Source organism: Manis pentadactyla, chromosome 2, assembly GCF_030020395.1.
Source record: "Manis pentadactyla isolate mManPen7 chromosome 2, mManPen7.hap1, whole genome shotgun sequence".
Taxonomy (NCBI): domain Eukaryota; kingdom Metazoa; phylum Chordata; class Mammalia; order Pholidota; family Manidae; genus Manis; species Manis pentadactyla.
In genome coordinates this window covers 114,101,672-114,116,568 of record NC_080020.1, presented here as the reverse complement: position 1 = coordinate 114,116,568, position 14,897 = coordinate 114,101,672, and the positions used below count along the sequence as shown (strand labels likewise).

Sequence of the window (14,897 nt, the reverse complement as noted above, 5' to 3'; positions counted from 1 at the left end):
ACAAGAGTGTCCACCATGCATATTTTTGAAGCCCTCACTGGAGGTGGGAAGAGTATAAGTGGAAATGGGTAAGGACACTGGCTAGTGGCAGAACCCTTCACATTTTAGTGCAGAACTCTTGAAGGTTCTGAGAACTCCAAATTTGAGGATGGCCTTCCAAGATGTACTGAAGGTTTCCTGTCAAGGTAGGAGGATGGTCCATAATTGATTTACAATTTATTATATGTCATTGACAATTTAGACATGTAACATGCAGTATTTTCCCCCCAAGCCCTGCAAATATTAGAGACATGCCTGGCCTCCTGTGACCACTCTGTAATTGCTCCCCTTTCCATGGATGCTCCATCACTCCCCTCCCTTCTTTTTATTTATTTCCTTAGCACTTATCACCATCTGTCATGCTATTTATTTGTCTCCTACCCAGAGAATGTAAGCTCCATTGAGGGCAGGAGTTATGTTCTGTTTTGTTCACCACTATTTCCCTAGCACCAAGAATAGCTCCTAGCACATGGTAGACATTGAATAAATATTTGTCAAATGAATGAAAGGTCAATGACTAACATCTAAAGAGCGCCTACTATTTTACATGTGTTATGCCATTTAAATCTAACTAACCCAATTAGCCTATTATAATAAACCCATTATTATTATTTCCATTTTACCATGTAGTCTCTGAGGGTTAAATAACATCCTTAAGGTCACACAGCTTTGAAGTACGAGAGCTAGAATTTGATTACAAATCTTTCTGCCTCCAAGGCCCACATTCTTTCTATTATATTGCCTTTAAATAGGCAAAGATCCAAATAGTAGATTAGGAAATTTATGATGCAAGGATTTCTACTGCATTTGCCTGGCTGGTTGTCCCTTTAAATTCAAGAGAACACTGAACTGACTAGAGAACTTGAAGAATGGTAAAGTTTTTTCTTTTTGTAATTGGAATTTATTTACTTGCTTCATTTAGTCTGCATAGGTAGGGATGGTAATACATTGTATACTGGTTGGTGAAATTCATATAAATGTGGTGTTTGTATTGAAAATATTTGGAAGGAGAATAAATATTTTCTAGTAGTCAGATGTGTTCAAGACTTACACAGTGATTCAGAATGGGGGCAGATCCCCCCATAATGGACCATTAGTGGTCCATAAAATGGACTGCACTTTGGAACAGAGGCAGAAATTGGGGGTAAAACAAGACTTCACTGGCTGTTGTCCAATATTAGGTTTATTCATAACTTTCTATTTGGTTAGGACTATGAACACTTCATTCTTAAAGTACCATGTAGACTTTGGGGTGAGATATTGGAAGAATTATAGATACCTAGATGGAGCTGCTTCTCACCAAAGTTTCCTCAAGCCCTGTGACTGTTCTCTTTCTCCCAGAACATCTCATTGCATCCCTAGTCTAGCTTCTAATTCAAAGCCAACTTCATATTCCAGAACTGTCCTGCCTGAGGATCCTTTCTCTGGATAGACACATCAACACCAGGCTGCTTCCTTTCTGTAGACTGCCCTTTAAAGCTTTCCTTTTGAGTAACAGCCCTTTAAACTAAACTTTGGGAATCATAAACCTTCTTTGGATACAAAGGAGATCTTATTTTATTTCATAAACTGTCAAGTCCTTCCATGCCAGATTTGTTTATTTTACTATATAGCACTACCAACCTTCCCCACAATTTTTTAAAACTTCACTTCCCTGTCTGAGTTCCACGAATAGCATTCATTCATTCATTCTACAAATATGTATTGAGAGCTTGCTCTGTTATCTGGCTGAACAGAAACCTAAAATAAAATGTAGTCACCACATTCACAATATTTCTAGACAGACTTAACATGGAAAAAAAGTTCAACAGTTACTCAGGAACAATGATACATTGACTGAGCTTTTGGTGTAAAGGAGATGTTATCTAAGTTGGCTTAGACTCAGTTTTCCTCCAAATGTCAAAAACATTAATTCTTTCATCCTTCTGTGAATGGAAGTTTATGTAGTTGAGCTGAGGGCAAGATCTGAGACCTGAAATACACACTTTTAACAGGGTTGAGGTGCAATCCAGTGGCTGTCCAAATTTGTTTCAGCACACTATCTTCTTGGCTTCCTATGCAAGGCATGGAGTTTTTGGGGGACCCATAAACACTTCAAGAGAGCAGATGCCATCATATCCAGCCTAACTACTTTCTGGTTGATGAGATGTTTCATCCAGAAGGGGACTTGCCCACCTCTCTTAACAGAGCAGAGCATGGTGGCTCTTAGGGGTTGCTTATGACACATCTGATGTAAACCCAGAATGCAGGTCAGGCAGGTGGGCACAGTATCAGAGCATGACCACACTGGACAGGACTGATGGCCACCACTCATTTTGCTCATGGGAGTTTGAGGGTCCAAAACCCTCAGGTTCTACTCTGAGCACACACAGTCTTATCACTTCAAAACCACTAGAAAGCCTGAAGAAGGTGAGGGAAGAATCAAAGGAGTGGAATCTTCATGACTTTATTTTCCTTTTTCCTAGAGATTGTAATTTCTCTTCTTGAAAAGCAATCTACCTTTATATTTTAACATTGCTTTGGATGAGTTTTGGCAGTCTTGAAACAGTACCTTGGGAATGCTTTTTTATGCGTGTTCTGTCTAATACCTCTTTCCTAGCTGAGGAATCTACTGATTAGTTTTCCATTAAGCATTAATTATAAATTCATCACATTCTTGCTTGTTCTTGCCATGGTATTAGACTCCCTCTGTAAGCCCGATACATGCTAGCTTCACACGTTGGTATTCAGGTTGTGCTGAAAATGATGGTCCTTTTGTCAGAATTAGGACAGGGCTCCATATGGCAGTGATGTTAATACTGGCATAAGTCTTTGTGCTAAATCCTCACAATAGCAGCAGAACTCTTGTCCCTGCTGTTTTTGACCCAAATAAGAGTGGGTCACCAGCATCTTGAGCAAATATCAGAGTCTACAGCAAGTACTGGTATGTGTGGTGTTCTTGAATAGACCATGAAAGGATTGAGAGCAAGATAGGTTCTTTTCCTTGGGTTCTTCTTCCAGCTCATAACCCAGTGAAAGGAAACCCAGAGACTGCGAAAGAATCAAGAGATATCTAGAGACAACTGATGGTTCACCAGGTGGCTTCTGATGTGCTTATTGCTAGTGGAGACCACATTCTTACTAATACAAACAATTTCTATGATAGTATGCAGCTTTTAGTTCTGTGTTTGTCCCACATTTTTTCATTTGTAGCTCTTCCTCCTGCTCATTCCACATGATTCTAGTAAAACCAAACAGGTGAACACCTGGCCCACACTAGCCAGTCAGAGTACTTCATTTTTCTGGACTTAGGTGATCCAAGGGTGATCATATGACTCAAGCAGGGACAATTGGGATCTTTTCACAGAGATATAAATAGATGTTGGGGGAGAAACTCTTTCCCATGAGCTGCAAGGACCCCATGAGTTGGGAAAGTCTGGAGCCCATATTTCCTCCCACGTGGAGAAAGCTTGTCAAGAAGCCAACACAGATGAAAGCAGAGATTAGCGAAAGAAAGGGAAGGAGAGTTGATGTTTGCTGTTTGAATACTGGATGACATTATATCTGAAGATCAACCCATAGTTTTTTTCAGACTTTTGAGCTAATGATATTTATTTTTTAAATATATGAATTTTTGTTTGAGTCAAGTTTGAGGTGGGTTCGATCACTTGCAATCAAAATGTCTTGATAATTATAAATATTATAACAGTCAACTTGTAGCAATACCAGTGATTCTAGTGAGGTAGCACGTCTGACAGTATTGCAAGAACAATATGAGTAACGGTCCTCATGTACCTCACTGTACCCCATGGTAGGATCTGGATTACATTCTAGTGCTCACCTGTAGCTCTTCATTCTCAGGTGGCTGCAGCCAAGTCACTACTGTAGCAACTAACTGCTTTAGCATCCTCCAGCCTTCTCTTGGATTCCAGGAGACTTTCATATCCCACTCTTTTCTTCTGAAGGCACTTCAGTCAATAAAGGAAAAAAAGCAAAAAGTATTTTGCTACTGCCATCACCCAAGTCAGAAAAAAACCACAGACCTGAATCTGCTTATTCTCAACTCAGAAAAAACTGGAGAGTGTTACCAGAGGGCCATCCACCCTACCGATACAAATAAACAGTGTCAGCAGGAAAGAAAGTCCTTGAATTTCAAGGGAATGCTTGACTGTTATGTTAAGTGAACAAACAAACCAAGCCTGTCCAAGGAATGGGCAACCAGAGCTCCAACCGACCCAAGGAATGTGGCAAGTTCCTTGAGGCAGTTATTTATATGCAAACCCAAGTATTTCTTTTCATTGTAAACATGTACAGGTCTTCCTTGATTTACAATGGGGTTATGTCTTGATAATCCATCATAAATAGAAAACAAGAAGTTGAAAATGCATTCAATACGCCTAACCTACGGAACATCATAGCTCAATCTAGCCTACCTGAAACATGCTCAGAACACTTTATCCTACAGTTGGGCGAAATCATCTAACACCTATGAAACCTATTTTATAATAAAGTGGTGAATATCTTGTGTAATCTATTGAATACTGCACTGAAAGTGGAGCGCAGAATGACTGCATGGATACAGAATGGATGTAAATGTGTTGGTTGTTGACCCTCATGATCACGTGGCTGACTGGAAGCTGCCACTCTCTGCTGCTGCTCAGCATCATGAGAGGGTATTTGCCCTGCTTATTACTAGCCCAGGAAAAGACCCAAACTCAAAACTCCATGTATGGTTTCTACTGAATATGTGTCACTTTTGCACCATCATAAAGTTGAAAAATTGTAGGCTGAACTATATCATAAGTTGGGGACTCTCTATAGTCAGTGATCTTAGCAAAAGGAGTTTTGGGTATTTTCTGTATTTTCCACTAAAGCCATGTTAACAAGCAATATTTATACTCTCTTTTGCCTTGTGTTATTAAGTACAATCCAAGCCACCAACCATCACTGAAAATATAACTGGCATTTGCGGCTGGGTCTCTCTGTTTGTCAGAAGGAATTCTTCCCCTTGGTCCTTTTCTAAATGGGCCCTGTGACTTTTGTCATACCTGGGATGAGTTTTATTAAGTTAGGCACTTCAGAGATAAATGTAAAAGTGACTTAATTTTACAGTGAAACGTAAGAGCAACTGCAGAAAAAAAGTACATGAAGGTTGAGGTTCTCGGGTGTGGAATGGAGCCAGAGAGAATGGGCATTACCCAGGTTATAGAATCAATTCTCTCATGGGCTGAGAAACACTACTGTACAACAGAGGCAGGCAAACTACTGCCCTGGGCCAAATCCAGCCCACTGTGAGCTAAGAATGCATTGCATATTTTTAAATACTTGAAAAAAATTCAAAATGCAGTCATATTTTGTAACATGTGAAAACTGAGTGGAATTCAGTGCTCATTAATAAAGTTTAATTGGAACATAGCCACACTTATGTCATTACACACTGCCTGTGGCTGCACTTAAACTTAAAAACAAATACAGGGCAACTTTGAAAATTCCCCAAACAGAAAAAAAAAACAGTTTAGTTAGTTAAGAAAACAGCTTAATTTCACTTATTTTGCAAGGCTTACTTGACTGGGATCATTTCTTGCTTGAGCCTCTGGAAATGATAAACAAAACTTGAATGGTTTCCCAAGGTTGATAGGAGGTAACCAATGAAAATTGTAATACTGTAACCAATCACTGTGATGAATAACCAGTCACTGCTTTCTCTCCATATAAGCTGCTTTATAACATTATACCTGGGAGCCTCATTCCATGTTCTGGTCTAAGTGTTCCTAGTTTGGTTTGCAAACTGTCTTTTGGTGTGTGCACAGTAAATTTTTACTAATTGCTTCTTCAGTGATTCACTGGTTTTTCTTTGGCTATTTTGAACCCTATTGTCACTGCTTTTAGGCCACAATGGTAGAGTTGAGTAGATGTGACAGATCATATGCCCTGCAAAGCCAAAAATATGTACTATCTGGCCATTATAAAGATAGTTTGCTAACCCCTACTCTGTATCTTTCTTCCAAGGCAATGATTACATATTGCTGTGCCGTGCCACCCCAGAGATGCATAATGGCACAATGAACGAGCAACCAAATTTCTCATTCTGGCTTCATGCCCAGCTACCGGTGTAACCCTAGATAGTGATTTAAAGCCTGTAGGCTCTTGCTTCCCTCCTTTTGTTCTTTATTATATAGTTGATTGCATCTCTACAATTATTTGATGTTACAAAGGCCTGGTGCTGGTCGCAAAGGGATGGCTGTGTGGCTGGGATACCCCTTCACCATGACCATAGATTGGTACTAGAGAAGGGACCTCTGCAGGATTATCATTCTACAAAACAGTACAGAACCACATCCTTGAAAGGCTTTCTGACCCTTGAAATCACAACTCTATCCACATGCCTTTACTTTCAAAACTGTGGCCATATTTACAACGCAAAGTGAACTAGAAAATCAAAGGACCTGGCTGAATGGTATCCAGCTTGCCAAATGCTTTGTTGTGAAAACATCTGATTGTGGTGTAAATCATAGAAGATGCATTAATCCTGTCTGATCAGTAATGCTCCTCGCTTCATCAGGCAAGCATCTTTTCTGATGGAAAAAGATGGTGTTGATTTGGGATTATCTGAATAAATGACTGTCTTCTTGACTCAGCTAATGAAGATCTGGGCAGAGCCAGCACAGTTGGCCACCCAGATCCATGTTTGAAAAATCAGATTTGCACAGAGGATTGTTTTGTAAGCAATAGATTCTTTTCCTTGGGAGCCTTAAAATACTGTTGACCCTAGTTTTGTTCCAGAAGTCCTGTGAGAAAGGGAAAGCTTGATGTTTGCCAGGTGATATTTTTTAAAGCCAACTTTCCAAGACTTTAAAAATCTTAAGCTGCTGAGGATTTTGCACCTAATAATGTTCTTCTGTGGGTGCAACACACAATCCCAGTAAAGAGTTATCACTTACCCAAGTGAGTCTTGTGCATAAAGAAAAATTGTGGACATTTAATTCTACCATTTATCACAAGCCCTGCCAAATTTTTATCCTTCCCAGTAATGAAGGCTTGTTAGTGTCTGACAAAGCAGTTCTGGTTACAATTTCAGGGTGACACCAGATAAAATGTATCCATCTTAGCATAGCTATTTTGTAAGCTTCAATCTCATTTTACCTTTCTGATAGTTCACAAAAGATGTTAATTGAAGATTAGCTTCAAAAACAAACCACACAGCTCAAGTGGCCCAGATTCACTGGACCCAACCTTGTTTTTAATCAAAGGAGCTTGCTGGCTTCTAGGGTGCGTTTTTTGATTTCGAATCCATGTTTTGAGTGTATGCAGGATTTTTCCATTCAAAATAAACAGAAATAAAAAGTAGCATAAAAATGAATTTCACTGCATTCCTATCTGCTGAAACTCTGTGAGAATACTAAGTATGTAATCAAATATACAAACCTTCAGGGAGACTGTTGCTTAGGACTGCAGTTTCAGAATACAGTGCTTCTCAAATCAAAGAGAGTCAGAGGTGAGCTGGTGTAGCAGTTTCATATCCCAGACGGAGAAAGGTAGATGAGCAGTACCCAGCTGGTGGGACTGGATTCAGATTCTACCTCTCCATAAGCTTAGACTCTGAGTTCACTAGGTAGTTTCCTCTACCCCATCTCCATTTTGATAGCTCATAATTGAAATGATTAACCATTTTTGAGAATTATTGTCACACGACTGTGAAGAGAGTGCCCTGATATATTCCAAAGGCCACCCAGAGGGAACATGCCTTTATTTTCTGCCAGTGGGTCTCAGTGGATCAGACTTTCCTCTGCAAATGGAAGTCGTCCCTTGGTCTTATTTGCGCTGCCCCCTACCCCCATCCCTTACACACAGAAGATAGCAAAGCCCTGAGACTTCTGACAAGTCTGCCAGAATGATGTGGGATTGTTTTGCCTGAACGCTGAGACTCAATGTATACAGATAAATACCACTTCCTATGGAAGAGCCAGGATATGAGATAATGATGAAGTGAACTGCGCATTTAAAACACATAAAAAAGGGCTTATATAAACATGAACGTGCCCTGAAGGAGTGAGACCTGTGTCTCCTTTTAGTTCTATTCAAGGCTGGCACTATCAGAGTGAAATTTGCAAGGCACCAGGTCAGAGACATGGTATATGCTATCTGGGGATCTATTTGACTACATGAAGCCTATGTATTCCTGAAATATTACATATAAATTGAGTCAATTTTCATTATATTATCAAAGAAAGTTTCTGTTAATTTCTTAATGCTCATCAAGTGCTAGTTCCCTAACTTTTTAAACTTCAAGTTCCTCTTTCTGATAAGTTCCTGAGGAGTTCATCCATCCATTCATTCATTCATGTGTGCGTTAAATATTTACTGATTGCTTACTATGTAGAAGCATTGTACTTGGGACACTGTGATGAATAGACAGACTTGGTCACTGCTCAAATGCAACCCAGGTAAATGGAGATACTCTGCTTTACCACTTGTCAGGAGGCTCTGGCAATTCATATGGTGCAACTATCTGGCTGGAAGTTCTGATTATTGAAGCTTAGGTTTGAGATGAAGCTAGATACAAATTTTGAGCCATTCTAAGCTGGAGCTAGGACATTTTTGCCTTGTAATAATTCTCCAAAATGGATATGAATTACTATCCAAATTTCCTTGGTCAGTGGGTTTACTAAGTACATGATTACTTCTTAGAGAACATGTAAACCACAGAATGGAAACTTACACAGCCAGTTCACTGATTTGTGGGGCTTATGCTCCAGTGGAGGACACAGACAAGATACAAGTAAACTGGCTGATAACAACAGTTATGGGCAATGGTCAGTTCCAAGGAGAAAGTAAATGTGGTGTCATGAGGACCAATAAGGCCAAGGTCAGTTTACTAATGGGTGGTCAGGGAAGGGCTCTCTGAGTATGAACTATGCACGCTGATACATAGGAACTGCTTAAGAGCCAGATGAAAAGTGTTCTAGGCAGAGGGAACAGCAAGCACAAAAAACTCTGAACTGTAAAAGCACCTGGATTGCTTGACATATTCAAGAGGCCAGCATGGCTATAGTATACGGCAGCAAGAGAAGACTTATAGGATTGGGGAAGCAGATAGGGTCTAGAAGTTTGGATTTTTTAATATATATACAATTATATTTACAATATAATTGTATATATATTTAGCATATATATGTTTTATATATCTGTATCTACTTCTATATATTCTTTAAAGGCACTAGAGTTAACCAGAGGGCTCCAAGATCCCAGAGAGAAGGGAAATGTGTTGTAATGATTCTCGTATTGGCATCTCCTCTTTTCTACTTGAGGCATTTACCAATATTTGGAGCAGGAAATAAATGGAATAAAATAAAATGTCCTGGGATTTGAGGCAGTTTCAGTAGGCTAGAGGTTGCCAAGGTGACTGAGTCTTGAAAGGCAATAGCCTAAGAATTCCTTGAAAAGGAGCCATACAGAAGTGAGCCCAAACTAAAACTGAGAAAACACATAGCCAGAAGCTCTAAGCTAAAAGAAATACTAAGAGTTCTATAGGCAGAAAGAGCATGAACACAAATGGAAGCATGGTAATGTAGGAAGGAATAAATATCACCAGAAGGGGCAAGTATTGGGTAAATCTAAATAATATTGACTATTTAAAACAGGAACAATGACAATAATAATGCCCTTTGGTTTTAATGATATATGTAGAATCAAAATGCATAACAATAATATAAAAAGTTGAAGGAGTTGTAAATGACATTAAGTTGTTGCAAGCTACTTGCATTATCTAGGAAGGGATAAAAGTACAAACTTAAGGTACTGTCATAAGCAAAAGATGCATGCTATAATCCTTGAGTAGCAGCTATAGGAATTGTAACAGATACATTAATAACAAGGTAATAAAGAGAACAAATGGAATAATTTAAAAAAGTTATCACTAATCGAAAACCTTTAAAAGGTAAGAGAGGATTTAAAAAGGAATAAAAAATAGATGGAACAAAAGATGAGGACATAGAAAGGTTGAAAATAAAGGTATGGAAAAAGATATACCATGAAAACACTAATCCAAAGAAATTGGTGTACCTATACCTAATATCAGATAAAGTAAACTTTATTGTCAGTATTACATATAGAGTGACATTTCATGATATGAGTCCATTCAACAGGAAAATGAAAGTCTATACTCATGTAATTACATAGCCTCAAAATATATAAGGCAAAACTTCCAGAAATAAAAGGAACAAAGGATAAAGATGTAATCATAGAAGATGTTAATATGTTATTCTTATGTTGGATTAAACATGCACATAAAAATCAGCAAGATATAGATGGTTTATATCACATGATTAAAAAACTTGACTTAGTTGACATTTGTAGAACACTGTAGCCAACAACTGTAGAATTCATGTCCTTTTCAATTGCCCACAGAATATTCACTAAAATGGACCATATAATATGCCAAAACCAAATTTCAGCAAATTTCAAGGGATGCTTGAAATGCATACAGAATATGCTGCCTGACCACAGGAGAATTAAATTAGGTAATCAATATCAGATAGGTAACTCAAAAATTCCCAAACGTTTGTAAATTAAGCAATATATTTTTAATAAAACTATGTTTAGGAAGAAATCACAGTGGAAATCAGAAAATGTTTTGAACTGAATCATAATGGAAATATTTCATTCCAAGAGAAGCAATGAAAAGGCTAAGCAATGGTTATCCTCTGTGGAAGACAAATGTGGCAGAATGAGGTACTGACAGTCATGTCTTACTTGTGGTGTGGCTACATCATGACTTGCACATATTGTAGATTTGACAAAATGATGCTGCAAGTTCCAGTTTACATTCCCCTTTATTAACCTGATATTGACATAGGACTTCAAGTCCACCAGTTCATCCTCTGTCCATATCCTGATTAGGCTGTCAGTGAATAAGGATTCCACACCTCAAATCCTGAGAAGCAGGATCTTTATGAAACTTTTGATGATTACAGGGGCAGAACAAGTTCTTTTTCTTAAGGGCTTAACTGAGAACCCTTCATTAATTGATGACTAAGAAACAAATTCTAGTGGGCATTTGTAAATCAATAGTTGATTCAAGGCCTCTTAATTGGGCCAGTTTTCTGCAGTAGCATTGTAGCTAATCAGTTCCATATTAGTTTGGTTAATGATAAGTTTTCTATAGGCTTTTCTTCTAGCAAGAACAGGGCACTGAATGACCCAAAGCAGGATGTAGATGCTTGCAGATGTAGATTGATAGTGTATCAGTTTCCACCTGACCATTTAGCTCTATTATCCATAATCTTTGTGCACATAACATCTTATTTTATTAGACATTCAAGGCCTTCTTTATTAGTTTATCACTAAGGCAAAAATACATTTCATGCTTTTAAGTGTCTGGGTGTACTAGTTGGGTCAACATGAAAATATTAATTTCTGCATACCAGCTTTTGGTTCCTGAAAATGGTCCAGGAAATCTCAAGAAAATGCCTTTGGAACAGTGGGTGTCCTAATGATGTAAATTAGAATTGAAGACATGAATCCATGATAGTGTGAAATGGATCCTTGCCAAGCACTTAGCTGCCAAGGAGCCACATCGCACATTCCCCAGTGGCTTCAACAGTACATCTTGTCTGACCTCTGCATTCTTGGAAGGTTGTATGGGCACCGCCACAACTTTAGCAGTGATCCTTATGAGGAAATACTGTGGAAGAGCTCTAATCAATTATTCATTTACTATCACCCACTAGAATCACCTTCCACCTTGTTTCTTACCCTGGATTTCCTGAATTATCACACAGCTCTTAGACATCACTTAATATTCACTAATAACCCAAACCATCAGGTGGTGTGGAATGCTCTCCACTTCTCCACACTACAATCTCTAGTGGTGGTTGTTTTACTTACATAGTCTGCATTTAACACTTATAAATGTGAGCAGCCTGTGGCATCTCTGAATCCATCCATAGCATGAGCTTCCTGTGTGCTGCCTACTGTTTTGATATGAGGTTTGGTCTCTGTGTTGGGAAGAGTATTTCTTATACATGCTGCCACTAAATTTCCTATGGCTTGGTGTTAGAGAATTTCATTAAGGAATGCTGCTCCTTGGAGGTTTGTAAAAATGTAAGTTTTGGCTCAGTCAAGAGGCTTGTTAAGAACACATAATTGTGATTCCACAATTTGTCATTAAAGAAATTATCCACATTAAAATAATAGGATAGACGCTCTGTGATGCACATGTAAGCAGCAGTGTGTCTGCTGTGGATTTTAATTGCAAGATTTGAATCTGCGGAAAATAACTGATCCATGCTGGTTAGAATATATTTCTATCATTCCCTAGAAGTTCATCACAGGCATTAAGTGACAGGGGCTACTATGAGGCCTAGACTTAGGCAGGTGGGCAGTCAGGGACAGAGGACAGGTATTCCCATTATTTTATTTGGTAGTATTGGATTGTTTGTTTAAATCAGAAATAAAAGATAAAAAAAAAACCTTAGTCTATAAATGCTAAAGTAGAAGAACTGACCTCAAGATTTAAAACAGCTACTGAAAGTACAGGGTTAGCACCAGAACTAGGGTCTGAGCCTAATTTATTTAATCAATTAATTAGATAAATATGCATGTGTTGGCTAAGTGCCAGGCACTGCTATAGGCTTAGGAAAAACACATTGAGCAAATGGACACAGCCCTTGCTCTTGTGATGGTTTACAACTCAGTGGGAGAGGGGAATTGCTCACCAGTGCTGACAGGGGCTTTAGTTTCCTCTTTTTCTGTTTGTTTCCTTGTTTCCTTGTTTTTCCCTTATGTTTTTTCTTAAAACGAAATCTCATTTTTACCCACAGAATGTGGTGAGTGACAGAATAGGTGATGAATAATAATTCCTGAGATGGTATAAAAACCACTCTGGAAAAATCCTACCATGATTAATGTAGCAGAAAACTCTAAGATGTCAAATAAAAAAGCCACATCAGGGAATCAAAGATTAAATAATAACAGCAACACTGGCCTACATAACAATCTGAAAATTGCAACATCTCTCCTCAGAGAGGTATTCCAAATGAATTCCAGAGAAATTCACAGAAACTTTCACTGGCCAGTCACAGGACAGAAAGGTGTTACTCAGCATGGCGAGCCCTGCAGACACATGAGGTGGTGTCTGCAAAGGGAGACACTGAAGGCAAGGTGTGAGCTGGCGGCTCCTAGAAGAGTGGCCTTATTTTTTCTTTCCACAGGTGGGGAATGTCTCTCCAAGTAATTCCTTTATGAACAGGAGTGATGCTCAAACTCTTTAGCAACCAGTCCATCCTAGGCACTGACCACTCAGAACATAGGCACTTGGCTGTGCCAGGTAGAAGTGGGGGGGTGGGGGGGATCCCTTTACCACTGGATAATGGGCTCAGGGTGCAAGAAGGGAGGAGGCAAGAAGGGGCTAAGACAGCTGGAGCAGCAGTGGGGAAACTTGGGGGCCTGGGCATTAGATATTTGTCAACTGGAACAAGAAGCATTTTAACAGATTTAAAGTATGTCTGTGAAGCTGCATCCACCTCAGCTTGGGTTGTAGGATGAGGGTCTGGGACCTGCTTGAGTTTAAACCCTTAAAATGTCTTCCTTAGAGACCGACCACCAAGGTTTCTAAATAAGTCCTTAGTTCCACTCACTCTAACAGGTATCTTTAAAAAAATCTTACTTTTTAAACAGTAAATACTTTTTATGTGCGATACAAATAATCTCATCTGAGTGTTCTGAAATGGTAGGGCTTCTTAAACCAGAGCAAAGCGGTATTATGTATTCAATAAGTTATGTCAATACTGAAAGCAAACTAATTTCATTTTCCCCAACCACAGCAATCAGGTTGTTCAGCCTGAGGGGCTGGGGCTGCTTTGAGGGGCAAGCTCCCAAAATGGCTAAACTGATGGGGAGGTAATAGCATGAGCCACAGAGTTCCAGAGTGTGTGCGTGCCCCGCCAGACTCTAGGCTCTTCACTTCGGAAGCGTCTTAAATGCTCAAAGGGGGACACAGCGCACATTGAGTTTCTACCACAGTGACTGCCCTCCGGAGAGGCTGGGGGCTTGGAGACCTGCGGGCTGAATGCCTCCCCTGGGCTCCTCCCCACGGCATTCTTCCTCACCCTGCTTCCTGCTCTGAACTGTATGGATTGCAACTACAGGCCTCTGACTTCCAGGATGAATTTAGCCCACAGGGAGCCTTGGTAGGAGATCAAGGGAGACAAGGAGGTGGGACTGGGGCATATGTCCCCCTGCTGCTTTGTTGTGAGGTCACCTTGGGATGACTGAAGGTCACTGCTTCCCTCCAGGGGACCTTTCCATCCAGCCCTCCTCTGAGGTACCCGGTGTTCCTGCAATTGCCAGCCCTGCCGCCGGATTCTCTGGCGGCGATGAGTACTCTACTTACACCTCGGTAACAAGTTTCATTATCAAGCCTTCTCAAATCATCCGGATTCCTGGAGGGACCTTGCGCCATGGGACGACTCCAGTCCTCCCACTGTTCCAGGAGCAGTGTGGGGTTCCACTCCTCACACCGCACGGATCCTGTGACCACCCAGCAACAGCAGTGGAGACACGGTGTCTGGTTTTCCTGCCGGGTGGACCGTCTCTTCTAGGGGCATAGGTGGGCCTTGATTTATCACAAGGAAAATGTTAGTATTTTTATTTAAGCAGAAATGAGTGCTGGTTCAATAAATGTAATAAATTCATTTTTGCTTTAACCTTGTCAATCAGAAGAAAGTTTCTCATACGGTGTGGGGTTTCATATTTCTTGTTTTTTGTGTTTATGTTTTTGGTTTGTGTGGCTTTGTTTTTCATTACAATTGTTTGTGAGACAGTCTCCAGAAAAATGAGCCTTGAGAAAGCGCGTCTGGTCAGTGAAGCATGTCTCACTC

The 14,897-nt window shown here is 39.8% G+C and overlaps 1 protein-coding gene across 4 annotated transcripts in view; it reads right to left on the bottom strand.

Annotated features, from left to right (window-relative positions):
• Positions 1 to 14,897, bottom strand: part of PRLR (prolactin receptor) — a 133,505-nt gene that overhangs the window by 68,866 nt on the left and 49,742 nt on the right. Inside the window, exon 2 of one of the 4 annotated variants that reach the window (XM_036884902.2) lies at positions 3,860 to 3,986. The exons of the other annotated variants lie outside the window; for them this stretch is intronic. The gene's annotated coding sequence lies outside the window, so the exon portion shown is untranslated. The remainder of the gene's footprint in view (positions 1 to 3,859; positions 3,987 to 14,897) is intronic. 4 annotated transcript variants of the gene reach the window in all.